Genomic DNA, 9,341 nt, shown 5'->3' with positions numbered 1-9,341 from the left:
CAAATGTGTACTGGAGAAAACAAGTCATAGTAGCAGCACATGTGTCTAAAGCTTATAGGATGAAAAAGATACCTATTAAAGGCTTCCTTCTGGCCACTGCTGTCACTGCAGGGATTGAGGTGCATCCCTCTAGCAAGGCACGGTGCAGCCTGGCTCAATTCCAGTAAGAAATAATCAAGGTGAGAAATATATCCCACATCACAACTTTTCTGTAAGGGTTAAATATTTAACAAGCTCCTCCCAAAACTGTCAATTTGCCCTGCAACCCCAGCAGAGGTGGCCTTCCATTCACAGACTCTGTGGGACTGTTCCCTGCTCCTCCCCATGCAGGAATAGATAACCCTGGGCTTCAAGTAGGAGTCGATTGCAAGGAGAGCTCCAAGGTTCCAGCAGCTGGACAGATTGAGCTGATTATACAGCTCCTCTTTGTCATGGTGGAGAAGCACTGGTTTTCCCTTTTTAAGACCACACTCTCACCTGGTTTCTGTATGCTGTTTATCAGGTATATAAACATATTCCTGACTTTGGGTAGGGGTCTCAGAATCCACTTTAATGGATTTAATGGATGTTCCAGGGGCATTTCCCTGTATAGGTTTCCCTGGAGACGGTCATGTCATGTGAAAGGCACTCAGATGTGCCCCCTGTGCCTCTCAGTGATGTCATTCCCTTGTTGGCACTGATGAACAATTATTTAAGGGTACTTATTGTACCCACATAACATCTCTGAGTCTGGCACCCACCAGCTGTGGGCTTGCTCTGTGCCTTCAAGAATCCATGGGCTTTCTGCATTGCCACTGCCTCAGGCTCCTTCAACACCCCCCTTATCTTCAGTAGCACCACTTTCACTCAGACAAGCCTGCCCTGACTTATCTTTGAGGAGCCTTTTCAGTGTGCCTCCTTCTCTAGGTGAGGTGCAGTGGTAGGTTCAGCTATAGGCACTTAGAACTCCCACCTTTCTCCACTTTCCCTTGCTCCAACTCATCCTCATCATTCATTATCTCCTTTTTTTGTATGACAGTCTTACTTTCTCTTTCCCTGTGTTGCTAGCTCAGTTCTCTAAAAAACAAACCAAACCAGCATATAAAAAAACAGAGGTAAAGAAATCATCCCTAAAATCAACATGGTGCTATGGAAGGAACTAGGTGTGGTGCTGTTCATCATTCTCTGCAAAGAATTTCTTCATGATTTTCATTTCTTCTGTTTTGCTCTGCTGCTGGGTTTGTGTGAGGCTTTTTTTTCTTGTTTGCTTTCTCTTCTGTTCCTTTCTCCCCTTCTTGCTTCTTGTCCTCTTCCTTCAATATTATATTCACGTCAGTTGATCCTCACAGTTTGTGACACGAAACAGTGAAACGGTGAAACGGGACACTAGCCAGCAGGACAGACAGCCAGCGTGACAGACAGACAGCAGGACAGACAGACAGCCAGCGTGACAGACAGCCAGCAGGACAGACAGACAGCCAGCAGGACAGACAGACAGCCAGCAGGACAGGCAGCCAGCAGGACAGACAGCCAGCAGGACAGACAGCCAGCAGGACAGACAGCCAGCGTGACAGACAGACAGCAGGACAGACAGACAGCCAGCAGGACAGACAGCCAGCAGGACAGACAGACAGCCAGCAGGACAGACAGCCAGCAGGACAGACAGCCAGCAGGACAGACAGACAGCAGGACAGACAGACAGCCAGCAGGACAGACAGACAGCCAGCAGGACAGACAGCCAGTGTGACAGACAGCCAGCAGGACAGACAGACAGCAGGACAGACAGCCAGCAGGACAGACAGCCAGCAGGACAGACAGCCAGCAGGACAGACAGCCAGCAGGACAGACAGACAGCAGGACAGACAGACAGACAGCAGGACAGACAGACAGCAGGACAGACAGACAGCAGGACAGACAGCCTTCCACTCCTCCTGCAGCAGGCTGGTTCCCCAGGCCCCTGCCATGTCCTGCAGGAGCAGCTGGAGCGTGTGTTGGGAGCAGCAGAGCATATGCTCATACATGTAACGAGCAGCCTTCCTTTCATGTGCTCCTCAGCACTGCTCTGTGCATCTGCAACCAGTGGTAGGAGGAGGAAAGCCCGTTCTGTGAGAAGTGCTGAGCACAAAAGAAGGAGCTTATCAGATTTGCCATCGGTAAGAAGGGGCTGCCAAAAAGACTAGGACAGAAAATGAACCCCCGGATGATTTTCCCATTTCTGCTTTGCTCAAAAGGATGCACAGTTACTGCTTAGTCTCAGCTTATGATCTCTTGCCAGCACCAGCTGATTTTCTGAAATGGAGGATAAGAGCTGCTGACAGCTGTGCCCTGCACGGGAGCTGCCAAACTGCAGCACAGCCTGTCAGGCTGCCATGTGGCTTTAGGCCAAACAAGACATCGATGACACATATAATGAGATACTAAAGGAAATAGCATGTATCATGGATTCTGAGGAGAGCTGGCAGAGCACAGGGATGGCCTTCTGTTCCTAAACACAGGATAGAGTAGTAGGGGAAGGCTGAGTCTTTATTAGAGCTCTGTTTCCCAGCCTGAAAGGGGGAAAATGAGGAAATGTAGCACCCCAGGTATAACGAGGGGAATGATGAGTTATGCCAGAGTGATCATGCTGGAGTGGCACCTGGCTGTGGTTTTGGAACAGGGAAAACTGGCAGTGGAATAGAAAAGGTGTGGAGAGAACACAGGGAAAGGTACAGAGCAGTGGTAAAGCAGCAGAAGCATAGACTCAGGTTTGGGGGTTAAAGAAAGGGGAAACAGCAATTGCTGTGCTGTGATAGACCCAGACATCTAACTTAAAGAATCGGTGCCACTGAAAAAGTGGAACAAAATCACTTGGGCCAATTAGGAAGAATTAAAATCTTGCAAATGCTATACATGTTCTGGAAGATGTTTGTCTTTATCTCCATTAATAAAGAATGTATTGAGCTCCTGAAAGATGATAAGAAGCAGAGTCTGAGAAAGTGTTTGGAAAGTGGAAGTGCCTTGAAAGTGAGCTGTTGTTTCCCTCCCAAAAAAAACCCAAAGAAACTCAATTTTCTTTCTTTATATTCAATCTATATTGGGTCAACAGCATTTTGAAACCTGTCCTGAGGCCAAAAGTGAGCAGAGGTCTTTTTACCTGCTGCTACCCTTGCCTTAACACAGTCAAGCCTCTCTGTCTCATCCTGAAATGCCTTTTCTTGGCATTTTCATGGCAACGTCACAATCCTGAGACAACATGCTTAATTTAGTATCTTTGCATCTTGGGTCTTTACTAATAACACTCTCCAGCAATACGCTTCTGTGGAGTCTTTTAATTCTATTCTGTCTCCTCAAAGCCTGAATTTCTTCCTAGTTCCAGAAATTTATCTCTGAAACTTTACCGTCTCCTGAGAGATCTACAAGAGCTGAACATGTACTACCCATGTTGTAACCCCTGTGGTATAAGAGACCAAATTGGCTGGGCTACAGCTCCTTCTAGCAGAGAGAAAAGAAAAAAAACAAGAGACACCCTGGCTATATCCTCATTGGCAGTGGACCAGAAGCCTTGGTAATGCTACTCATTGCAGTGGGAAATTCTCATGAAGGGAACACTCATCCATAATCACTGAGGTTTTTTGAACTGGAAAGAGGCTTATAAAAGCCATGGATTTCTTTCTGCTCTCAGTAATCCATCAGAATATACTTCTCTTAGCCACCTCACACATATGCCAGAAAATCCCCAAATAATCCAGTCTAGCTTCTCCTGTGATGCTGGTTTTCATCATCTTCAAAGAGTCTGCACTGCAACTGGTAGGAGGAAACAGGTCCAGGAATCATGTCAGCTTTTCTGTTCCAACAGAACCCAGCTGGGAGCAGATCTAGAATGTTCCTCCCTTCCAGGTATTTTATTGCCAAAACTGACATCTCCTTGTCTAGTGAGCCATGGCTCCTTTCTTTATCGTGCTGCTTTGCTGGCCAGGACTCAATTCAGATTATGCCTTTGATTTATGAATAACATCCCCATCACAAGTGCCATGTTCCCTGTCCTCTGCCTTCTGCTGGGTGTCTTTGGGAAGCTTGGACTCATCTCCTGGGCAGATGCTGTATCTGCAGTGCAGGTTGGTATGCTCACCTCTCCCTTCCTGCACCATTTCATCTTCACCCCAAATAGGATCCTCACAACCTTGATATCCTGCTTCCTGACAAGCTATGAAAATGTGGTGTCATCATCAATAAATGGGCAGATCTACACCAGTGGGTGTGTTACCTCTTTGTTTACGCTGTGCTCCTGCCACAGCATTCTTCTGTACATACATTTTTCCATACAAACCAAAACAAAGACATTCAGATAGCTCCTAACTACACATGGGCAACAAAAGCTTTTAGGCAGATCTTCCTTTTGGACTCGTGCCTTGTTTCAGGAACTTTCTCTTGAAGTAGCAATTCAGAATATAAACTTTAAGACCCAAAAGAGAACTCACCTTCTCAGTAAGGCTCAAGGTTCCTGTTCTGTGTAGAAGGAAAGATGTCCAAACAGGACCAGTTCAGTTTTTTGTAACAGTGATGCCCATCCCTTCTTTATAACCTCTTCTTTGGTTTAGATTCCATCCTTACCTCTCTTCAGGATGGTCATTTCCCTCCTGACACACACAACACACCCACACACTTTTTAACTGGGAAATGAGCAGAAATAATTTACATGCCTTATGAATTATACAAATTACCTCTTTTATTCTTTTGAATTTGAAATTCTCCATGTATGAGAGAGGTTATGGAAGGTACAAAAAGCTGTTTGTGCTGCTTCACGTGATGCAATGACTTCACAATCACCACATGTTTTTTTACAATGAGCCTTCTGTCCTGCCCAGGGGTTCCCTGGAAGGGATGTCTGTGTGATGCTCTCTGCAGCTCAGTGTTGTTGAGCAGTTTCTGCATCCAGCTCACTCCTGCTCGCCCCTTTCCTCCAGAGGCTGCACTCCCTTGGCACAGATGACATCACTGCGTGTGTTCTTTCTCACTCGTCCAGTTTTGTTAAAATTGTTTAGGCTAATTAACCATGCCTAATAACAAGGGATTTTTAACCTGGCTCATTCCTGCACAAGTGGGTTTGGGAAACTGCTTTTTTATTTAAATTATCCAATAGGAATGGTGCCATTTTGCAAGAGACAGAGTGAGGAATCTAAGTGATAGGTGAGGATGATCAGCAGCAGGAGATGATGACTGGGGTAAGCTCTAGCTGAGACAGACACATCTGGCCACAGCCTCAACTGCCACAGCCTTCAGTTTCCTGGGGCAGAATCCTTTCATTGTGATTTTGATCTTCCTTTTGTAGAAAGCCATGAAAGGCAATTTGAAAGGCCCTTCCCAGTAAGTCTAATGTAGACAGAGAGAATCAGAAAAACATGTGTTAGTAGAGATCTCTGGAGGTTATCTGTTCCTGCTTGGAGCAGAGCTACTGCTAATGCAGGTCAGGAGAGCTGTCCATTCCCTGGCCAAGCCTTGAAACCTCCACAGTGATGTCTCCATTACCTCTGGATTACTTGTTCCAGTGCTGCAGTACCTTCAAAGATAAGAAATTCCTCCTAATCCCCGAGAAGGAGCCCCATGAGCTGCAGTTTATAGCAGCTGACTCTTGTATTACCATCTGGCACCACTGAGGTTCGTTTCATTGTCTTGCTATTTCCTTCAAAACAGTTTTAGGCTGCTATTAGGTTGTCCTTTAGCATCCTCTTCACCAAATTCAGCGAGCCTGACTCTCTCCATAGAGATCACATAATTCTGGTAATTTTTCACATGTTTCTCCCCAGTTTCTCATATCCTTCTTGCCCTGTGCAGCCTTGCAAGGTGTGTCCTTCCCCAGCTGGATGCTGTTGCAGGTGGTGCCTCACAGTGCCATGCAGCAGTGAATGATGGCATGCCCTGCTCTGCTGGCCACTCTGCTGCTCCCACAGCCTGAGCACAGGGTGTGCCCTCTGCCAGGAGACCCCTCTGCTGATGGCACCCAGCCTGGCACTGCCACCCTGCCACCCTGCTGCTTCACAGCCTCTGAACAAGCAGGTGAAACACCAGATGGTTCCACAGGCATGGGATTCTGCACTCCTGGGCTTTCACTGAGGTTCCTGCTGGCTTCACTGTCAGTTTTCTCTGGGTCACTGTGGCACGTTGGGGTTTGAATGGTGCCCAGCTTCTCCAATTTAGCATCATCTATAACTGGTTGCAGTCCAGCCAGTTTTCAGTCAACCTGATGTTGATTAGTCCAGTCCATATCAGAACACAAACAATACTAAATTAATCCTTTGGAATAACAGAACATGGCAGCATGGTCCAATATTCTGAATCCCAGCAGTTAAGTGGGATTATGTGGGAAGCCTTGCATGCAAGCTAGTGCTTAATAATTAGTATGTGTATGACTCCTAGTTTGCTAATGTTACTTAAACAATAAAGACAAATCAGAGTCATTTTCTCTCTTCCCCGTTACTCCTAAAAACCCAAATTCCAACTTTGCTTTTCTACCCACTAGTTCTCCTTTCTGTAAAAATCTGCCCTTATTCAGGAAAGAGGTTTTTCACTTAGTCACAGTGCTCTTGACTCAACTTCCCAAAGAAAAGTCTCTCCTGGGGGGAGTAACTCCTGGCCAGATTGGCAGCAGAAAGGAAGTTTTAACTGGACTGAGTCTCAAAAGCATTTCACCAAGCTGTGTAGTGTTGGGTTCCAGTTCTGGGAGCAGAGACATTCAGGCCCAATTTAGTGAGCTGGAATGTGTGAAGGGAAGCACCCCTGCATCCACAGCACTTGTAAATCCTGCCTTTGGAACACTGGCCTTAATTGCCAGTGCTGGGAGGCTGCTCAGGCCAGAGAGGTTTGGAGGATGAGTAACAGAAGCTGTAAGGGGATTAATAAAGGAAGATTATGAGTACTAAATATGCACTGCATGGTCAAGGAATGACAAAGGGGGATATACAAATTATCTCCCAGTATTACAGAGCTGCAAACTTCAAAGAAGGAAAGCCATTGTTTCACATTGTCACAAGGTATAGAACTAGGATTAATGAGGTGGGATTTAACAAAGGAAAATGTAAGCTCAATATCTTCCAAATCAGAGATTAGTCAAAGAAATGCTTTGCCAAGGAATTAAAACAGTGGTATCTTAACTCCTCCATCAGAAGAGGGTAAGGTTAGAGGCAACAAAATTAATTACTTTGCCCAAAATCGAAACTTTTCTCTAAATTCAAGAACTATGTATGCAAATTTGGCCTAGAATTTAGGGGTGAATATGAAAGTTTCATTTATTTTTAAAATCTTCCATTTCTTTTCTTGGTAAGAGGCTACAATAATGAAGTGCTTAATCCTAAGAGACTGTTTCTATCACTAAAGCATTCAAAGTATATATGAAATGCCTATGTAATAAATACAACAATTTAATTCCTGGTCTTAGTAAAAAGCCATTGAGACAACTGATTTCAAATTAAGTTTGGCCAATTGTGTAAGACAGATATAAATTCACAAAAAAAAAAAAAATAAAGGAAGAGGGAAAAGTTTGCCTATACTACTCTGTTACACATTCAATTCTTTCACAATATTCCAGTCTCCTGTAACAGATATTTCTGGAATTTATGGGGCATCAAGCAGGGTCCAGCCATAAATCTCTGTAAAAATCAAGTTAGAAAGGATGTGACACTTTGCTCCTTACAAAAGAGAAACGTGAATTGCACTACTCCAGTCTGGACATGACAGCAGGAACAGGAATCCTGACATATGCATGTGAGAGCACACATTTTAGTCTGGTCACATCCCTGAAGTGTTAATAAGATATCCTGATAATGTGTCAAATGTCAGGCTCAGAGCCCCGCTGCTCATTGAGCAGTACAGCTCCGTCTGACCAGGCAGACAAGGGCCACCAATGCAGGTGGCAATGTGAGGAGCATTCCTGAGCAAGTGGGGAGGGCTGAGCAGGAGGATGTCAGCCTTACCAGCATTAAGTCTGTGAAAGTTAAAGGATAGCCCTAATAGAGGCTCCCACAGTCATTTTCTTCCCCAGAAAAATGCTGATGTGAAAGTTGCTGGCGCGGGCAACCAGGTCACTGATCTTGGTCCCAGCAGTGGCTGTTCAGAGCAAAGTTCCTGGAGCTGAGAGGAAGCAGCAGGTTCCATGGAGCTCCAAAAGCCAGTCTGAGGCCCCCAGGGTCCACTCAGTGAGAAACAATCCTTGATCCTTGTGTTTACCAAGGTAATTTGATGTAAAACTGGCCCTGTTTCCTGAGGCTGAATTGTGCCCCGTGCAGTGATACCTGTGCCTGAAGTGGCTGCTGGAGAGCAAACCTGCATCTGAAGGAGTCCCTCACACCTTGCGTGTGAATGGGGCATGGGCACTGCAAAATGATGCAAGTAAAAGATAAATTATACAGGAAAAGGACTTGAAAGGACAAGTGAAAGGAAAGCAGAATAACAACTTTCAAATGTTTTATTTCATAGCCTCAGCTTTCCTTAAATAGATTTTGTTTATATGCCATATGAGTATGTATATAATATAGTAAAATATTTATTATAATGCACTGCTGGTGTATAAATCAGTGATACACTTTTACAACAGTGACAACAAGTTATCCTTATAGACATTGAGTGTTTATGCACACACACATCACTTTTGATGTAGAAACTCAGAGCAGACCTGATTTTAAGAGGGGTAATGAAAAAGCCATAACATAGCTGGTTGGAACTACAGACACAAGGAGTATGGAATGATTTAGAAGAATGCTGGAAAGTAATCTGCTACTTGCAAAAATATTGAACTTCTATTTAATACTCTGGAGCTGCTGGGACTTCATTTTCACCAGAAACATTCCCTTGCTGGTGAGTCAGGGCTTGTTAATAATCCACACAAATGTGAGCTGGTCAGAGAGAGACTTCCCCACGGTAAAAGTGTCAGGGGATAAAAGGTGTTCCTCCTCTCAGGCACCAGCCTGAGCTGAGATTTTATTTAGTTATTGCACCAGGATTAAATCATCTGAAGGATCAGGATGTCTGAGACTGTGCCATGGGAAAGCTGGGGCCGAGTGAAGAGCCTGGAGTGAGCATGGGGGAGCAGCTGCCCAGGGCTTCGGTCCCAGCTCAGCTGATGGCACTGACAGAGGGACCCCTGGATGGTCAGAATGGGAAGTTTCTTTAACAGCTGGACCATTCCATGGCAAAAGGTGAGCACTGCTTGCACAGGGCAGTTCTGCTCTGTGGAACTCTGCTTCCTCTTCACCAGACAAGGCACAAACAGGGTAAAGCAGCAGCCCAGCAGAGACCTAGTGAGCTCTGATGAGGAAGTCCAGCTCTAGATGCAAACACAGGGCCCTCACTTACCTCATTGTGCAGACAATGTCTCGGTGTTGATCCCAGAG

This window comes from Pseudopodoces humilis, chromosome 14 (assembly GCF_049639895.1).
Source record: "Pseudopodoces humilis isolate 2021_Gansu_Grassland_sample_001 chromosome 14, ASM4963989v1, whole genome shotgun sequence".
In the NCBI taxonomy this organism is placed as follows: domain Eukaryota; kingdom Metazoa; phylum Chordata; class Aves; order Passeriformes; family Paridae; genus Pseudopodoces; species Pseudopodoces humilis.
This window is presented reverse-complemented; position numbering follows the sequence as displayed.